At 39.6% G+C, this 19,794-nt stretch overlaps 1 long non-coding RNA gene across 1 annotated transcript; it reads left to right on the top strand.

The window, feature by feature from the left end:
- Window positions 1-1,649: 1,649 nt before the first annotated feature.
- Window positions 1,650-19,197, top strand: LOC129534892 (uncharacterized). The gene is made up of 3 exons (XR_008681514.2): window positions 1,650-1,759; window positions 14,465-14,667; window positions 17,098-19,197. It is a non-coding gene; the product is annotated as an uncharacterized LOC129534892 (long non-coding RNA).
- The last annotated feature ends 597 nt before the right edge of the window (window positions 19,198-19,794 follow it).

The following is a 19,794-nucleotide window of genomic DNA, read 5'->3' as shown; positions in this document are numbered from 1 at the left end:
TTGTTGCTCTTTTTTTTTAAGGTGATTTATACCTCCAGAGCTTCAGGGAAAACAGGGAATGAAACAAAAAAAAATTTTTTTAAATAATTTATTTATTTTTGGATGTGCTGGGTCTTTATTGCTGCATGTGGGCTTTGTCTAGTTGCAGTCAGTGCGGGCTACTCTTAGTTGCTGATGTGGGCTTCTCCTTGCAGTGGCTTTTCTTGTTGCAGGGCACAGGCTCTAGGGCATGTGGGCTTCAGTAGGTGTGGTGCACGGGCTTAGTTGCTCTGAGACATGTGGGATCTTCCTGGACCAGGGATCAAACCTGTGTCCCATACATTGGGAGGCAGCCTCTTAACCATTGGACTACAGGGAAGTCCCTAAAATAATTTAAATAAAGCTGGCCTGGATGAATATAATCTGGGAGAATAGGTTTTTTTTTTTTTTTCCCTCTGAAGCCCTCCAACCTGTGTTGTTGAGATTTCCGTTATCATGTAAGCATAGAATGTTAGTGATTCTCTACTCCAATCCTTACCTAATAGCTAAGAAACTGAAGCCCAGAGAGGGTTAAGTGTCCAAGGTACTTTCCACACAGCTAGAAAGAGGCAAAGTCAGAAATACAACAGGTGTCTTCTAACCCTTAGTTAAGAGATCTTTTACTACACCACTGTGGAATTATAGTCCTCATAGATTTTCTGGAAAAAATGGAAAATTTAAAAACAAACATTGTCTTAAGGCTGGAGATCAGGTGAAAAATTGTAAACATTCAACACATTTGGTCCACTTCCTACAAATTAAGTTTTATTAGCAAATGCCTTGTTTTATTTATTTTTTCCCCAAACTTTAAACTTTTTATTTTGTATTGGTATATAGCCAATTAGCAATGTTGTGGTAGTCTCAGGTGAACAGTGAAAGGACTCAGCCATACATATACATGTATCCATTCTCCCCGAAGCTCACCTCCCATCCAGGCTGGCACATATACAATAGGTCCGTGTTGGGTATCCATTTTGAATATAACAACGTGTATATGATATGACCTTCCCAATCTCCCTTACTATCCCTTCTTCCCGGCAACCATAAGCTCATTTTCTGAGTTTGTGAGTCTCTTTCTGTTTTGTAGGTAAGTTCATTTGTATAATTTCTTTTTAGATTACACATACGATGTCATACTATATTTCTCCTTCTCTGTCTGACTCATTTCACTAAGTATGACAAAGTCTAGGTCCATCCATGTTGCTGCAGATGGCACATGCCTTGTTTTAATTACAAAAAGGGATGCACACTCTCGACAGTTCCAGTCTCCCCAGTGTCTTCCACTTTGTAAACCTTCTTTCTCTGCCTTGTACCCATGTCCCCATCCCAAGAATGGGACTGACAAGTAAGACTCTGCAGTATGGATCAGGAGCCCCTACTGAGACAACTAGAAACAGTTAATTTGCTGGGGAGATCCCTGCCATCCTAAGAGGCTGTAGAAAGCTGCCTCTAGCCAGGCTCATTCACAGAAGAATTTCAGAGACCATAGGACTTTCTCTCACAGAAGACTCCTCTGTGAACATCTAGTCATTGAATCTGGGGCACCACAATAGCATTCTTCTTTCTGAGATGAGTGCTGTCCCAGTACTTTGAAAATGGTCCACAGCTCTTCATTTATGTTCTTCTCTCATAGGTAGAATACATGCTCAATCACCTGACAGAAAGAGTGGTTTTTCTCATCCAAGTAAGTGACTTTGAGAATGCTGACCTGTTGGTGTGAAGCCAAAAGGTAGTTGACTCAGTAAGTACTTATTGGAAGGTGGAGCTGAGTGCACTTGTGTGGCAGAAAAAGCAGGGATCTTTGAGGCCCAGCAGACATGGATGCAAATCCCAGCACTGCTGGTTACGAGCTGTATGATTTTGGACAAGATTCTTATATCTCAGTGTGCTTGTATGTCAAATGGAGTTAATAATAATTGTTTCCTCCTAAGGTTGTGAATGTTAAATGCTGCTGTAAAGCCCTTTGTGAAGTACTTAGAATACTGTGAAAAGAGCAGCTTCCCTGCATGTGTGGTGTGCGTAGGATAGGGAGGGATCAGAAGAACTGACCTCTAAATGTTTATTCCTTTCTATTTAGTAAAATAAAGACTGTAACAGTTTTTAGATGAGGAAGAATGATTGTGAATGGTCCAATGGGGAGAGAAAAAGATTTGTCCCAAGCCAGTTTTTATCCTGCCTTACACAGGGATTGTTCTCTTATTCATTGACCTTTGTCAATGAAGCTTCATCTTCCTCATGAATAATAAATGTGCAATGATTCTGTTAATGTTTGCCAACCAGTGAGGTCTGCTCCAATGGAATCATCACAGAGGCTGGGTAATCAGTATTGTAATGCCTATTGTATTCTGCCTGGAGTTTTTTTTATCTGCCTAGCCAGACATCATGTGGACAAGGTCCAATCCACAACACAGCATCCAGGATAAATTATTTACAATCTTGTCTCTAGAAGTGGACCACTCTCTGACCTAATTAACATTCTAACTGTAAACCACATACAGAGATTTTTTAAAAGAGACAAACTTAGTGGAAATAGGAGAAAAGGTTGAAAAGGCATTATGAAGAAAATGTTAATTCACATAACTTTTTTTCCTTCTCCTTTTTACAGATATTTTAATGTTATACCAAATAGAAGGAAGTTATGCAGTTATAGTGCTAAGAATATGGGCAGAACAGCAGATAGAACATTGTCCCATTCTTTCTTTCAGTACCTAGTCTGTGAATCCATGGTTAAAAACAAAAAGCTGTTAAAAGAGCTGTGAATGGCGGTTAAGTATTCTTCATTTATCTTCAGCAATCTATAACAATGAAACACAGTTTACACTGGATATAAAATTCTGGGTTGATGGTGTTTTTCTTCCAATGCTTTAAGGATATTGTTCCACTGTCTTTTGGTTTGCAGGGTTTTTGATGAAAAACTAGAGATTAGTCTTAACTTTAAGATTTTCTCTATATATCACTAGTTTTGAGAAATTTGATTCTGTAGTGTCATGATGTTGTTTTCTTTGTGTTTATGCTGCTTGGTATTCACTGGGATTCTTGGATATGTTTGTTTGTAGTTTTCAACAAATTTGGAACAGTCTGGAAATTGAGTAAGTCAATAGAGGGGATAAAATAGATTCATACAAAATAATACAAGGGAAGACAGAAAAAGAGGAAAAAAAGGAATAAAGAACAGATGGGACAAACAGAAGTGTAGAACTACTCTCGTTTCTGATATCTTATACGTATCAGATAATGAATCACCAAAGCAAACACCCAAAGCATCTTTTATTTACCTCCATATCCAGACTCCCACAAATGGAATTCAGAAGCTTTTCTTGATGATAACATCAGCTACATTCTGATTCATTCAGTGTTGAAATCAGTTCTGTTTATCATGATGAAAGAGATTATTTTGGTTCAGAAGTGCCAGTGACCTGGTACAACTTGGAAGGATTTGAAGGAAAGAGCATATCAGGCAGAAGAGTGTGGGAAAGGAGACGTGAGGTGCTTAGTGCTGTCACAGTTGGTGGTTGCATGATTTGTGTAGTGGTATTAGAAATCAGTGAAATTAGCATAGATTCTGAAAGTGAAATTAAAAATCAAGCAGAGATATTCAAACTGTATCCCAAGCCAGTTAATATTTGACTATAAACTGACTGAATGTATTAACATACCTAAAGTGAAAAAGTATATCTTTTAACAAACTTGATCACTGTATCAGTTAGAAATGCTTTTGACTACAGCTAACAGTTAATCAGAGTAACTTAAGTAAGTCATAAAAACTTAAAAAACAATTCAGAAGACTGGAGGTAGCCAGTTCCAGGGCTAGTTCGGCAATTAACCATGTTATAGAGAACCTAGGCTTTTAAAACCCTTCCAGTCTGCCAATTATCCTCAATTTATCTCATGAACATAAAAGGGCTGCAATAGCTCCAAGCATCATGTCCTCACATCAGCATCCTAAGCAGGGAGGATAGGTCAGGAGCAAAAATCATTCTCCAACTGAGGCTCTGTTTTATCTAGAAAGCAGCACTTTCCTAGAATACTCCAGAAGTCTTCCTTTAATGTCTTATTGGGCAGTTGTTTTGCCCAAAGTTTTTAATTTGTTAACTAAAGAAACCACTCGTTACACAGAACAATTTCAGTTTTTTATAGAGGATTATTTGACTTAATCTCAATATTCAATCATTAAAAGAAAAGAAACAATAGGGAGAAATAACAGCATGTATATCATGAAATTGGGCCAACAACCTACATCCAAACTTGAACAGTGCTGAGAAATTCCTTGTTAACAGCAATCTGGAGTCCCAGTTGGGAAAGGGTCCTGGGTGGTACATCCACCCCATGGGTGAGACTTCAAATTTCAGTTTTGGAGGCTCTCACTTATAATCCCAGGCCACCAACTGATATCATCATCAGTTTGTGTGCAGACATGCAGCTCTGGTTTTTCTTTAACTTATACAATGTTGTTTGTTTCACCTTGTGAGTTATAGGATTTCATTAGACCCTGGGGGGCTGACCAGGGTCTCAGGGGCTTAAGAGATTCCAAGACACACTCCTGTCTTATCTAACTTGCTGATAACAATTGGTGTGCTTGCAGGCAGGCATATAGTCCATGCAAGGTCAGAAGTTGGTCAGAGGCTGGCTCCCCTGCTTCTGAAGCCTGAACAAGACTACCTCCATTTAATTTCCCTAATAACAGTACTGAGTAATGGCTAACCATAGCTACAAGGGATGCTGGGGCAGTGAGTATTTGGCAAAGGAAACAGATGATATGTTTGGGCAAGATGAATGGTGATCTGTTCTTTGAGGTTGGGCACATTGCTGCCGAGAACAGAATTGGAATGTTCCCAGCAAGAAATTAGAAGGAAATGGCTGTAGTGTAGGTAACTAAAGGTGTCTACTGGGATCAATCCTAGAAGCACAGGTAAAGAATCTCAGACACCAGAATTGAAATCTCCTGCTCTGGCACTGTGCTAGAACAGGAATACCTTGATGTGAGAACTCCAGTAGCTGAATCTTGAGACTGGTTTTTGCATATTGTGGAGATGGATACTTAAGTTTCTCCTTATTCATTCATTTATTTAACACATTTTTATTGAATCAGGTGTTGTTATTGTCTCTGGAATTTTAGCATTGGAAAGATCAGACAGAAATGTTTGCCTTCATGGTGCCTACAGTCTAGTGACTATTTTAGTTTAGTGCAACTGATTCCATACTCATCAGTAAATTTTCTGTTTATAACTGGGTTTCTCATGTGCCTCAGGCAGTCTTACATCTCATTATGAATTACAAAGTTGATATTGTTATTTCATAGTTATTTCTTGGTTAATATGAGTCCACATAAGGACTTGGATTTACCTTTAGTGAAGTGACAAATCAGGTTTCTGACTTGCACGTCTGAGGGCTAGTACCTAAACCATGGTAAATTCAAGAAGGCATTTCAACCTTCTTGTGAGCCATTGTGGGAGACAGCCAGTTAATACCCCAGCAGTGCATCTTTTCCCCATTTTAATGTTTAGACTTATTAATATGTATGAAAGGGATACAGGAAGGAAATGTTAAATTATAAACATTCAGTTCAGTTCAGTTCAGTTCAGTCGCTCAGTCGTGTCTGACTCTCTGTGACCCCATGAATCACAGCACGCCAGGCCTCCAAATCTATCAAAAAAAGAAGTCCTAACCTTGAAACAGTGATTCATGCCATAAATTATGAACTAATTGGATTCAAATTCATCCTCAGAGAATTCGAAGTTAAAAAAATTTCCTATTGATGAACATTTAGATTGTGTCCCCCCCCCTTCCACTGCCCTTTCCAACAATGCTCTTATGAGCATTTTTGTATATGTCCTTGAGTATAGGAGCAGTAATTTATAGGGTGTTTGCCTAGGACTGGAATGCTGAGTCAAAGGGTAAAATGTTTGGGTTCAACTTTATGAAATAGAGCCAAATTGTTCTCCAAAGTGATTTGGCCAATTTACAGCTTCTCCTAGCAGTGAGTGAGAATTCTTAGCAGTCTCTGTCCTTGCCAACAGTTGGTAATTGCATTTCATGGTTTTTGCTTGTATAATGGGTATGAAATTGTATCTTATTGTGGTTTGAATTAGATTAATATGATATTGATCTTTTCATATGTTTATTGGTCATATTTTTTTCTTCTATTGAATTGCCAATCCATGACCTTTATCCATTTAAAATTTTTATTTATTTTTGACTATGCTGGGTCTTCATTGCTGTGTGTGAGCTTTCTCTAGTTGCATTGTGTGGGGGCCACTCTTTGTTGCAGTGCATGGGCTTCTTATTGCAGTGGCTTCTCTTGTGGAGCACAGGCTCTAGGCGAGTGGGCTTCAGTCATTGTGGCACATGGGCTTAGTAGTTGTGGGGCACGGACTTAGTTGCTCTGTGGGATGAGGGATCTTCCTGGACCAGGGATTGAACCTGTGTCCCCTGCATTGACAGGTGGATCCTTTACCACTGAGCCACCAAGGAAGCCCCCGTTTTTGATTGGCTTCTTTTTTTCTTATTCATTTGTAGTAACCCTTTTATATAATTTATTATTCTCTCCACTCCTTTTGGTTACTTTTTCTTGCAAACATGTGCTAGGGCTTTTGTTGTTGTTGTTAATAGTGTCTTTGGTCATACGGCAGTTTTTCAATTTAAAGCAGTCAAATTTAGCAATCCATTTTGAACTAAGACTATTATTAGGTGTAAGCAAGTTTTGAATTTTTATATTTTCATGGTGACTTTTTCCTGTTCACATGTTTGTGCCTCTGTATTTTTATACTGGTATTTTCTTTAAGTATATTTTAATGAAATAAATATAGCTAATACAGGAGGAGAAGGAGATGACAGAAAATGAGATGGTTGGATGGCATCACTGACTCAATGCGCATGAGTTTGAGCAAACTCTGGGAGATGGTGAAGGACAGGGAAGCCTGGATTCAGTCTATGGGGTCGCAAAGAGTTGGATATGACTGAGCGACTGAACAACAGCAATACAGCTTTGTTTTCATATGTATTTACCTGATATGTTCTTTCTCCCAATCTTGACTTTTTTTAGAAATTTATTTATCTATTTATCTTTGGCTGTGCCGGGTCTTCACTGCTGCTTGAGCCCTCTCCAACTGCAGAGAGCAGGAACTACTCTCCAGCTGCAGTGTGTGGGCCCCTTGCTGTGGTGGCTTCTCTTGTTGCAGAGCATGGGCTCTAGGCATGTAGGCTTCAGTAGTTGTGGCTCCCAAGCTTCAGAGCACAGGCTCAGTAGTTGTGACTCATGGACTTAGTTGATCTGTGGCGTGTGGGATCTTCCCAGACCAGGGATTGAATTTGTATCTTCTGCATTGGCAGGCAGACAGTTTACCACTGACCCACCAGGGAAACCTCCAATCTTGACTTTTGACCTTATTGTGTAATACCAAGAACAGGCCAGTAGGAATGGTCCATGTCAGTTATAGAAAATAAGGACCTTGCAGCTTCAGAACTGGGCTTTCCTGGTAGCTCAGTGGTAAAGAATCCGCCTGCAATGCAGGAGATGCAGGTTTGATCCCTAGGTTGGGAAGATCCCCTGGAGAAGGAAATGGCAACCACTCCAGTATTCTTGCCTGGAGAATCCCATGGACAGAGGAGCCTGGTGGGCTGAAGTCCATGGGGTTGAAAAAGAGTTGGACATGACTTAGCTACTAAATAGCGACAACAAAGCCCCAGTACCAGCTTGCATCTGGTTTTGAATTTCATGCTTGTTTTTGTCCCCTCATCACTTGCTGCTTCCATGGTGGATAGGACCAGGTGATCGATAAGGGTGATATGTATGTAAGGATCTAGCCAATAAATGAGACAGACTCAGATCCACCTGAAAGGATCAAATTAAATAGTAATAAGTTCTGAATCTATTTTTGCCAAAACATAGTGGAAAGAAGTAGAAATAGAGTTCCCCTATTTACTGGCCTGAGATAGAAAAAGAGTTCTAGATTAGGAAAGTTAACATTCAGATATAGAATTCTGAAAGGACAAATTTCAAAACGTTTTGTTTACAGTATGTTGGGGAGCCACACATCAAGTTAGAACCATGTGTCATTACTTTATAATTTATGAAAGTAAAAATTCATTGTAGAATGCATTTGTCCACATGGGGAAACAAACCAGAAAGGGAGAGATAAGTGCTGAATATGAACATGAGAGGGGAAACTTGAGGAATATGATTTGAGGCATTATGGTCATCTAGTTTTCTAGATACCTTCTCATTTCCTGGTTTGGTTTCTCTGTGCAGAATCCCCCAATTCTAGCAGCGATTGCTATTATATGTGACTGAGGTCATGAGTCTGCTTACCCAGATCTACTCACACCATCAGTTTTTCAGGATAAGTCTGGGGTATAAAACTGTGCCCTCTGGTGGAAAAGAACACTATGCACTGTGCATCTAAACCCTGATTTTCCTTATCTGTAAAATGGGAATAATGGGAATACTGATCTCTTATGGTTGTTGTGAGGGCTTCTCTGGTGGTAGCTCAGTGGTAAAGAACCTGCCTGCTAATGCAGGAGACAGAAGAGACATGGGTATGATCCCTGGGTCGGGAGGATCCCCTGGAGAAGGAAATGGCAACCCACTCCAGTATTCTTGCCTGGGAAATCCCATGGACAGAGGCGCCTGGAGGGCTACAGTCCATGGGGTCACAAAGAGTCGGACACAACTTAGCAACTAAACAACAACAACATGGTTTTTGTGAGGATTAAATAAGATAATTGACCAATTAGTTCTCAATAAATAACACTATCCTTCCTGATATTCCCTCTTTATTCAACAAATATTTTTTATACATTTTCAACATGTTAGGCACTGAGATAAGTACTCAACACATGGTAGCTAACACTGCTGTTTTGTCATTTCATCAATCCATTTTATTATATAATTACAGGGTATCAGGCACTGTGCCAAATTTAGGAGCCAGTAGATAAAACTTAACCTTCAAGACAGTAGTAAGCTTTTCTGGTTCTACTAATGGGAATCCACTTCTCTTTTGTGAGTTCTTTGGAATTCTTCAATGATATCTTCTCTTCAGTGAAACAGATCACTGTCAGATGCCTTCCTACAATGTGCCAGGTTCTGGCTGACTAAAGGACAAAAGAGGGGTATGAAGGTTGTGCAAACTTTTGCCCCACATAGGCTCATGACAGGACTTTTGCTCCTCTATTCCTTTCCTTTTCATCTCCCCTTCCCCAGAACCTAGTTAATTAGGGGAAATGTTCTGCTGAAGTACCAGGGGCAAACACTACTGTAACAAGAGAAAAGAATATAGACATGAAGCAACCCAGACCCAGTGTCCACTCCAGCCTTTCCACAAGAGGCCAGAAGAAAGTACTGCACTTGCCTTTTATCCAGCCTGTGGGGAAAATCCAGCCCTTCGTTCGTCTTCCACTCCATAGCCTTCAGCAAGGTGTTGGTCATCCAGTTCCTGGATGAGATAGGCCAGGAGTCAGAAAAGGATTAAGTTTCCTTGGGCTTGAATCCTACAAGTAGGTAGAGAAGGAAGGAAAAGAAAGAGTCCATTAACCATGGTTAGGAAAAGTCAAACCTTTCCCACTGCCAACCTTCATGTCCTTTCAGGCATCGTAATGCTGCAAAGGGTTGCTGTCTCTTTCCCTACTAAATGCCTACTTCTGTTAATCACGCTTTCCTAGGTGGTGCCAGACCCTAGGAATAGGGCTGGGAGAGGGAGGAAAAAACAGTCCTTTATGGCAATAATAAAAAGTTATTTTAATTTAAAAGTGTCTCAAAATAAGGAATTCCCTGGTGGTCCAATGGTTAGGATCCTCGCTCTCGTTGAGGAGGGCCCAGTTCAGTCCCTGGTTGGGGAACTAAAATCCTACAAGGATTTTAGTTGGCCAAAAAAAAAAAAAGTCTCAAAGGGTTTAGGTTAATGCATGAATAATAAATTGGTTAAATTAAATTTAGGATGCTGGGGAGGCTAACTTTTGAGGTTGACATTTACATTGTTGGCTTCTCTGATAGCTCAGTTGGTAAAGAATCTGCCTGCAATGCAGGAGACCCTGGTTCGATTCCTGGGTCAGAAAGATCATCTGGAGAAGGGATAGGCTACCCACTGCAGCATTCTTGGACTTCCCTTGTGGCTCAGCTGGTAAAGAATACACCTGCAATGCGGGAGACCTGGTTTCGATCCCTAGGTTGGGAAGATCCCCTGGAGAAGGGAAAGGCTACCCACGCCAGTATTCTGGCCTGGAGAATTCCATGAACTCTATAGTCCATGGGGTTGCAAAGAGTTGAACACGACTGAGTCACTTTCACTTTCACTTTCCCAGGTGGCCCTAGTGGGAAGGAACCCACCTGCCAATACAGGAGACAGAAGAGACATGGGTTTGATCCATGGGTTGGGAAGATCCCTTAGAGTAGAACATGGCAACCCATTCCAGTATCCTTGCCTGGAGAATCCCATGTACATAGGAGCCTGGTGGGCTACAGTCCATGAGGTCATACAGAGTTGTACACAACTAAAGTGACTTAGCATGTGTGTGCATGGCTGTAATAAATCATCTTTTTCTACTGCAATGGACCCGATCTTTAATTGGATAAATTGTGAATATGGTCTATAATGTGGACCCTTTCATTTTTATGTTATGCTCTTGTGGATGGTTCTTTAAGCCCAGTGCAGCTGGTTTTTGAAGGCTGTATTAGGACCAAACCAGCCTTTAAAAGGTGGGAGCATTGCTTACCATTCCTCTCCTCCTATTACTGCTCGAGAGCTGGTTTCCATCATCCAATCAGTTAAATCTTGACTAAATGCTGAGAGTTAACTATGTGCCCAGGTTTGAAATTTAACAGGTGACCCCTGCCTTCTAGAAGCTTGCAGTATCATTGGAGTAGCGTGATGGACACTTTACATAATTAAAGAAATAATACAGAGAAAAGTATAATAAGTTGCCAGATACAGACTTAGTGAAATAGAAATGTAGAGAAAGTAAATGATTACAGAGTCAGGATATCCTCTTAGAAGAAGTAGAACTTCAGTTGGGCTCTGTGAATACAGGAAGGGAGTAAGGTCCTCAGTAAAGGGAATACAGCATGAGCAGACCAGAGAAAGAGACCAGAAAGTTCAGTTTCAGTTTCTTCATCTGTGAGATGAGTCAGGAAGCCAGATATGAGCCCCTCTACAGGACAGACTGTTGTCTTCAGTCTTGTGGCTCTATCATCAAGCAGGATTTGTCTCATAGAGTAGGCACTTGATAGATGCATCTTGACTTGAGCAAACATGACATATGGAGGAGGTGGCTTGGAGATTTGTCCACCCAGGGACAAAGTTTATGTTAGCAGGCCATGAATCTCCCTCAGCAATCTGGGGCTCAGCTCAGAACCATCCTGACTGAGACAGGCACATTACTTCTCCCTGGGTGTGGGACTAAGTCCTCTGAGAATGCAGCGAAAGGGTTATCTTGCTTGTGCAACTCACTTCCACTGAGGACACAGAGCTCTGATTGCCTCCAACATGTTTCAAGCAGGTTGGTCATGATGGTGACACTACTAGGTCACTCAGGGAACTCGATTGTTGGGAAATGAGCAGCTGGGCTGTGGGTACATTGATAACATTGATACCTGGCCACCTCCATGGATACCTTTAATTAAAATGACATATTTTAATTAGCCAGGTATGTGCAATAATGTGAGACAGAAAAACGACAAACATTCCCATTTAACTCCTTGGAAAACATTCTTAACCTCTTTATAAAGTTTATTTATGAAACTGGAAAATTCAATTTGCATAGTTTAGTCTCTTTTTGCCTAAGGGAAGAACTCTCAAATGTCACCTCTTCCGTGATTCTACGGGCCACTAGCCTATGTCCTCACCAAGACTCCTCCAACTCTCCCTCCCAGCAGAATGCAGTATTTATATTGCTTCCTCTGAGATCTTATGGCACAGTATTCATTGGAACAGTTGTCACAGTGCATTTGATAACGTTTCTACTTTTTCTTTTTGGGTGGTGGATTCCTGGAGATCAGGAACTCTCTCTGTTTGATTGTTGTAGCCTCAGCACCCAGCAAAGCACCTGGCATATAGTAGGTGCTTAATAAATGGATTAAATTAATATATTGGCTCTATTGATTACTTTTAAGGAACTTAAGATAGAATTTGCTTCCTTGGTGGTTCAGCAGTAAAGAACCCACCTGCAATGCAGGAAATGCGGGTTCGATTCCTGGGTCAGGAAGATCCCCTGGAGGAGGGCATGGTGACCCACTCTAGTATTCTTGCCTGGAGAATCCCATGGATGGAGGAGCTTGGTGGGCTACAGTCCATGGGGTCACAAAGAGTTGGACATGACTGAAGTGACTTAGCAGCAGCAGCAGCAAGATAGAATTCATCAGAAAAATTCCTTCTGTTCATTATCTTTACTTTCTCTGACTGAGACTATAAGAGCCTCTTGGACAACTAAAAACCATCCGCAGAATTGGATTGCAGGGAATTCTGAAATGAATTCTGTCCTAGAACCTCCAGGAAGGAAAACAACCCTGCCAACACCTTGTCCACTGAGTCCTGCGTCAGCCATCTGACATCCAGAACTGTAAGATAATCAGTTTGTGTTATTTTAACTCACATAGTTTGTGGTAATTTGTTACAGCAGCAATAGGGAGCAAATATAGTGGGTGCGGAAAATACTGTCTGCATCACATTGCCCAGGAGCAATTCACTCTTGCTGTACCAGGAGTATTTTGCATATTCCTCCATTAGAGTTAATGTCATATTATATTGATTTGTTTCCGGTTCTCTCTCTCTTAGGCTGTTTGCATTTCCTTGTGCAGGACTGTGCTTTTTTCATCTCTGTATTCTTAGTCCCTCAAATGTCATTGACTCTCTTTGTGTGTCTCTGGTGACAAAGGAGGAAGAGGGGAGGCATGTGGGGAGGAGACGTGATCATGGTGGCGTCAGCACGAGGGAGGGGAAACTCAGGAACTGGTGAAGACTGGATCTGGCTGACGTTAGTTCTCTGTGGTGTGGGCTGGCGGTGCTGGAATGCAGAGCATCTGCAGGTTCACTGCAGGCAGGAGGAGGGAGCGCCAAAAGCAGCTTGGTTTCTGTGGGTTTCTTGGTCTGGGAATGATTGATGAGCATGTCTCATCAACAGTGAACTCCTCTTTGGTTCCCTGTCACCCACTCCCTCACTCAGAGTGTTTCTCACCCCTTTTAGTCCCAGACTGGAAGCCACAGACTTCAGTTAGAATTGGAGCCGCTCCAGTCACTGAAGTATTCAATTTGGGCTTCCAGTGAGTGACACTATTTCTCTAGTTTCCCAGCACTAGACTGCAGTACCTTCAGGAGCCCTGAATGTGCCCTTTATGAGCAAACCCATATTCTGGCAGACTTGGTCCAAGACATCTATTTCAGTCCATTAATGCAGATTGCTCTTAGTATGTGTGCACACATGTGCACGTGCGTGTGGTTACAATTACATAAAAAATGGAGGCGGGATTTGCGAATTCCCTGAGCAGACAAAACCATTTAAGCCAGCAAGCTCAACTTAAATCTAGTGTATTTCATGAAAGTAAGTGAAACTTAACCTAGGTCATTTCTTATAAATACCTGTGACAATCATAAAAGAAACTTGAGTTATCGTCTTTAAAATGGTATGAGGTAATCACTTTTAACCAATCCCCTGCCACCTTGACCTCCTCCCCTTGTAATAACCAGTCATTGTAAGCGTTAATAACTTTCTGATTTTCACTTTATAAGCCCTGCTGTAATTTAATGCCCCTGAGTTTCGTATCCATCTTTGAATTTAGAAGCCCCCAGTCCCAAACTGTTTTGATTTTAGTTTTAAAAAGTATTTATTTATTTTTGGCTGTGCTGGGTCTTTGTTGCTGTGCAGGCTTTTCTCTAGTTGCGGGAAGCGGGGCCTACTCTCTAGTTGTGGTGCGTGGGCTTCTCATTGCGGTGGTTTCTATTGTTGCAGAGCACAGGCTCTAGGGCACACAAGCTTCAGTATTTGCAGCACTTGGGCTCTAGAGCACAGGCTCAATAGTTGTCGAGCATGGGCTTAGTTGCTCCACAGCATGTGGAATCTGTCTGGATCAGAACTTTTGAACTTTTGTCCCCTATATTGGCAGGTGGATTTTTTTTTTATATATACAACTGAGCCACCAGGGAAGCCCCCAAACTGTTTTTATGTGCACAACAAACTCATATTAAATACTATTTGTTGATTTGGCGGTTTTAATTATGTTACGTGTGTACATGTGTGCTCAGTCATGTCTGACTCTTTGTGACCCCATGGACTGTAGCCCTCCAGGCTCCTCTGTCCATAGAATTTTCCAGGCAAGAATACTGGAGTGGGTAGCCATTTTCTCCTCCAGGGGATCTTCCTGACTCAGGGATCAAACCCACATCTCCTGCATTGGCAGGTGGATTCTTTACCACTGAGCCACCAGGGAATCTTAATTGTGTTATTTCTGGATTTTTAACAGTTTTCTGGCATCAGAAGTGGGATCCAAATAAGACCTTCAACAACTCTGAAGCCAGCGAGCAACTGCATGCTGGTACCCACAGGACCCAAGGAGCTCAGTGCTTTCTCACTGACCTTGCAGTCAGCCTGAGTGCTGCTCTCTTTGCGTGTTGAACTCTCCAACTTTATCATGCATACCTGTATTCTGTTTGTTCTAGCTTCTTGGTAAGTCACCCTTCTGTCTGTAAGGAGAGAAAACCTGTGATTCCCTGGAATTTAGGCAGCAGCAGGATTACTGAGCTCCTCATGGATTGTTTCAGGGAATCTAAAGGCAGAGATAGATTCCACCTTGTCTAAATCTCATTCTCCTCCCTGTTTAAAGACTCCTGCTTCTTGTATGTATAACCACTATGGGCCAGAATCTTGTGCCTTTCTGGCAAAATGAGTGAACTTTACAAAGAATAATTTGGAATTATCGTGGCCACTTTGGGGAGACTCTAACTTAGATAGCATAGTCTACTTTAAGAGGTGCTCTTGAAAAGAGGATTGCAGACTTCTCAGAGACAATGGAAAATACTCTTTGATCAGTATTCAGAAGTTTCTAAGAGACCAACTGACTTGAAAAATAGCTTTTCTTAAAGAATTTTTATAATGCACACACATACACACACAGTCTGTAGTTAAAAAAACTTTGACCATCTGAATAGGTAACCTTAACTTAGTCTGCTGGCCAGAAACACAATTTGGATTCAGATTCTTTTGCATTTCGTATTATTATACTTGAGACATAGCTAAAATTTAAAAATGAAAACTAATATCTCTGTATCTGCCTACTTGTTTAGGTATATCCATATATGTACGTGTATTATGTATTTATGATTTTTTTTTGGCTGTACCATGTGACTTATGGGATCTTAGTTCCCTGACCAGGGATTGATCCTGGGCCCTCAGCAGTGAAAGTGCCAAGTTCTAATCACTGAACTACCAGGGAATTCCCATGTATATATGATATTTTTAAAAGAATTCTGTTTAGTTGGCTTAAAGAGAAATAAGTGCTTATATAAATTAAGTATTCCTAAAAGTTTTCAGAAATAGAAACTAACCCAATTGTTTTCAAGTCCACATGATCAGAAAAAAATCCTTGATGAAAAAAAGCTAGTTTAAGTTTGTTGGTTTAATAAAAACAAGCATATTTTTGGAATTGTCATTATTAAATGTAATGCAAGCATATAACTTTTTCTACCTTTGTTTACTTGTCAAATAAGCTCATGCCATCTTTATGTTACAAAATAACTGAAGATGGTGGCTAGCTGTTTGATGTCTAATCTAAGCATAATTGTTAAAAAAAAGAATTTAAATAAATGTAAATAAGATAAAAGTTTATACTAAGCTAAACTAAATAATTAATATTTATATCTAGTTCATTTCCAAATAAGATAGTATACTGAGACATTGATCACTGAACATAAATTTCAATTTATTTACTTTTCTTAATTTTTAGAGACAAAGGATATTTGAGTCTATTAATAAATATGTCTTTTATCACATTAAAACCACATTAAAATTGTACTATGAAGAGCATATTTCTAAAAATAAAAATTTACATAATTATGTTTTTATAAGTTTGCTATTTTACTATGAGATGCTAAATATGTGATAAATAGCTCACTACTGCCTGCTTCCTAATTTTCCCTAGGAAGTTAAAGATTACTCATAGTTAAAATTTATAAACAATATGTAAAATTGAGCTACTACAAACAGTGAAGAATGAAGTAAAACAACTTTGTATACAAAGTAAGGGAAGAAAATCAGATTTAAAAAATCAGTACAGGTTTATTCCATTTCCTCATAAAAAACAACTCCATAAAATATTTGAATTAAAAAAAAAGAGCAAACAGTTTTCAGTAAGTGTTTGCATATTTTTTCTACATACGTTTCTTCTCCCTTCAAATTCCAAAACACAGTAGAATTGAGATATTCTTAATTTTGTCACAGTCACATAGCCTTTAATTCTGTCAACATAGTTCCTATCCATTGTCCATAAAGCCCCTGAATATCTGGCATAAAGAAATTAAACTCATTGTCTAAACTCAAGTATATAAATCCCTTCCAAGTGCCAAATTGCTCATTCATTATGAGACTGGCTCTTCCATTTCCTTGCTAAGGATGTAGAGGTGTGTTCTACATCCTGAAAATAATAGACTGCGTTTGCATGACATGGATACAAGCAATAATTACTGCACAAGTGAATAGGACACAAAACTACCTGAGCTGGTGGATTAGTGTGTTGCAGGGAAGAGGAGCTGGTGGCTGGTTTTATCTTTTTCTCTAACTCTTTGACAGCCAACAGCACATGAACATTATTTGTTAAACTATTCTGTCCGAGCATTTTTTCACTTTGATTCAAAGAAAGGAAAACTGACATTGCTGTCTCTAACACTGATTGGAAGAAATCAATATGATAGTGAAGATTTTGTTGATTTGAGGAGTATGAAACATCAAAGTAATCTTTATTATGAACTTGAAATTTTTAAAAACTGAAGTATAGTTGATCTCCCGTGGGATGTATTTTTATTTGAGAACTATGTGAGGAATATAGGATATAGTTTTGTTAAGGAGAAAGAATAATGTCTCAAATAAACTTTTTTTTTTCAGAATAAAAAAGGAAAAAGAAGACAAAACCTAAATGGATATAGAAAGATGCAAAAGGTTTGTGGAAAAGAAATTTTATGTTGTGAGGTTCAGTCAGTTCAGTTCAGTTCAGTCTCTCAGTCGTGTCCGACTCTCTGTGATCCCGTGAACCACAGCACGCCAGGCCTCCCTGTCCATCACCAACTCCCGGAGTTCACTCAAACTCATGTCCACAGAGTCGATGATGCCATCCAGCCATCTCATTCTCTGTCGTCCCCTTCTCCTCCCTCCCCCAACCTTTCCCAGCATCAGAGGCTTTACCAGTGAGTCAACTCGTCGCATTAGGTGGCCAAAGTATTGCAGTTTCAGCTTTAGCATCAATCCTTCCAATGAACACCCAGGATCGATCTCCCTTAGAATGGACTGGTTGGATCTTCGTGCGGTACAAGTTACAGCCGGCTAAATTGAATAGATTTATACAGGGATTTTTAAAATAAAAAACTAAAGTTTAATTTTCTCGCTGTTAAAATCACAAAATTTCTTAGATTATTGGTCTGTTTTTAATAAAATATTATAAAAGTTTTTTCTTTACCTTTAATGTAACCTGCCTGGGAAACAGGGATTCTCCATCATGGGAAATACTTCCCTTATTCCAAATTGTCTTTGTCAGATCTTTGATTAATTAGGAAAACAGAGTCTTTTCAGTTTTATTTATTTTTATTTTATTTATTTATAAAATTTATTTATTTTAATTGAAGGCTAATTACTTTACATTATTGTATTGGTTTTGCCATACATTGACATGAATCTGCCCCGGGTATACATGTGTTCCCCATCTTGAACCCCCCTTCCACCTCCCTCTCCATCCCATCCCTCTGTCTTTTCAGTTTTAAAAGCTAAGGTTTTTTTTTGTTTGTTTGTTTTGTTTTTTACAACTACTTTGTATATTTGCCTTTGAAATCTTTCGGTTGTCACTTTGGTGAATGGATAACTAAGTATTATTTCATAGTGACTTATGCTTCTATTTGATGAACTATTTCTAATCTTTTGACATTTTTAACAAACTTCCCAAAATCAAATTCTGAATGAAGTCTTTTTGACCGCGAACTAACTTTGGGATTTTCTGGAGGGCCCTTAGAAGATTGCAAAAGATTTGCTCTTTCTCCTTATGAAAGAGAAATCTGTTTATTTAGGCTTACTTGATGTTAACTTCTGTAGGAATTGTCAAATAAAAAGTAATGTTTGTTCTTCTTAGATTATATTTACATAGTATATATTATTAATATGTTCTAGAAATTATATAAAATTTCAAAAAATATGATATGTCCTGGTATAATGTGATCAGTCAAAATTCTAGTTATTATTTTATAATAATGTATGCATAAAATATGGAGAAGGCAGTGGCAAGCCACTCCAGTACTCTTGCCTAGAAAATCCCATGGACGGAGGAGCCTGGTAGGCTGCAGTCCATGGGGTCGCTCCGAGTCAGACATGACTGAGCGACTTCACTTTCACTTTTCACTTTCACACATTGGAGGAGGAAATGGCAACCCACTCCAGTGTTCTTGCCTGGAGAATCCCAGGGATGGGCGAGCCTGGTGGGCTGCCGTCTATGGGGTCACACAGAGTCGGATACGACTGAAGTGACTTAGCAGCAGCAGCAGCAGCATGCATAAAATAATAGTTTGCTTCTCAATTGCATCACTTTTTGGTGGCCTCTCACCAGATCGTTAACCATGCTGGTTTTTAAGTCTTCTGTCACTCCTTGTTTTTCTCTTGATTCCTCTCTGAAAGCATTTATAATCGGCTACCAGCAAAAACGCTTCATCTTCAAAGAGATTCTTGGAAAAGACATTAACAAGTACTCTAGAATACAGGTTTCTGATAACTTTAAGATAATAGCACTGCACTGGATAGGAATTTCTAAGACTCTACTGATTGATTCATAAAGCTACTAGCCTAAGATAAAGGAAAACAAAAATTAAAAATAGGAGACTGAATGAACTGATTAAGATGATTATAATTTTTATGACTTCATTTGAAATATTGTTGGTTGTTTAATGTTTTGTTTTCCAGATGTAAAAGACCCCTTTTGCTCTTCTCTTTTAAGTTATTCATAACATGACAGCAATTTGATAAAGTATACTTTTGTAAACAAAAATTGAAACATTTTTGTCGTTTTCTTTTTACCTAATCCCTCAACAATTCAGAAACTCTTATTAAAATACTCCTATTTTGGGGACTTCCCTGGTGGTCTAGTGGTTAAAGAATCTGCCTTGAAATGCCAAGAATGTGGGTTCGATCCCTGGTCAGGGAACTAAGATCCACATGCTGCAGAGCTGCTGAGCCTGGGTACTCTGGAGCCTGTGTACCACAACGAGAGAGCAAGTCTGCCCCAGTGAAGATCCCACATGCTGCAACTAAGACTCGACACAGCCAAATAAATATATACTTAAAAAAAAACACCTCTGATTTTTCTGACAGTATATGTCTTTATATAAAGCCAATAAGAACTTGTTCTTGTAGCATGATGTAATTAGACAAGTCCTTATCTTGGCTTCTTAGCCTAAAGAGACTTTAAAGGCCTAGACAATTCTAAAGAAGCAAAGGTAGCTCAGTAGTAAAGAATCTGCCTGCCACACAGGAGACGCAGGTTCAATCCCCGGGTCAGGAAGATCCCCTGGAGAAGGAAATGGCAACCCACTCTAGTATTTTTGCCTG

This window comes from Moschus berezovskii, chromosome X (assembly GCF_049115385.1).
Source record: "Moschus berezovskii isolate FMDL1 chromosome X, NW_MosBer_1.0, whole genome shotgun sequence".
Taxonomy (NCBI): Eukaryota; Metazoa; Chordata; class Mammalia; order Artiodactyla; family Moschidae; genus Moschus; species Moschus berezovskii.
The sequence above is the reverse complement of the archived record's forward strand: the minus strand, read 5'-3'. Positions and strand labels throughout refer to the sequence as shown.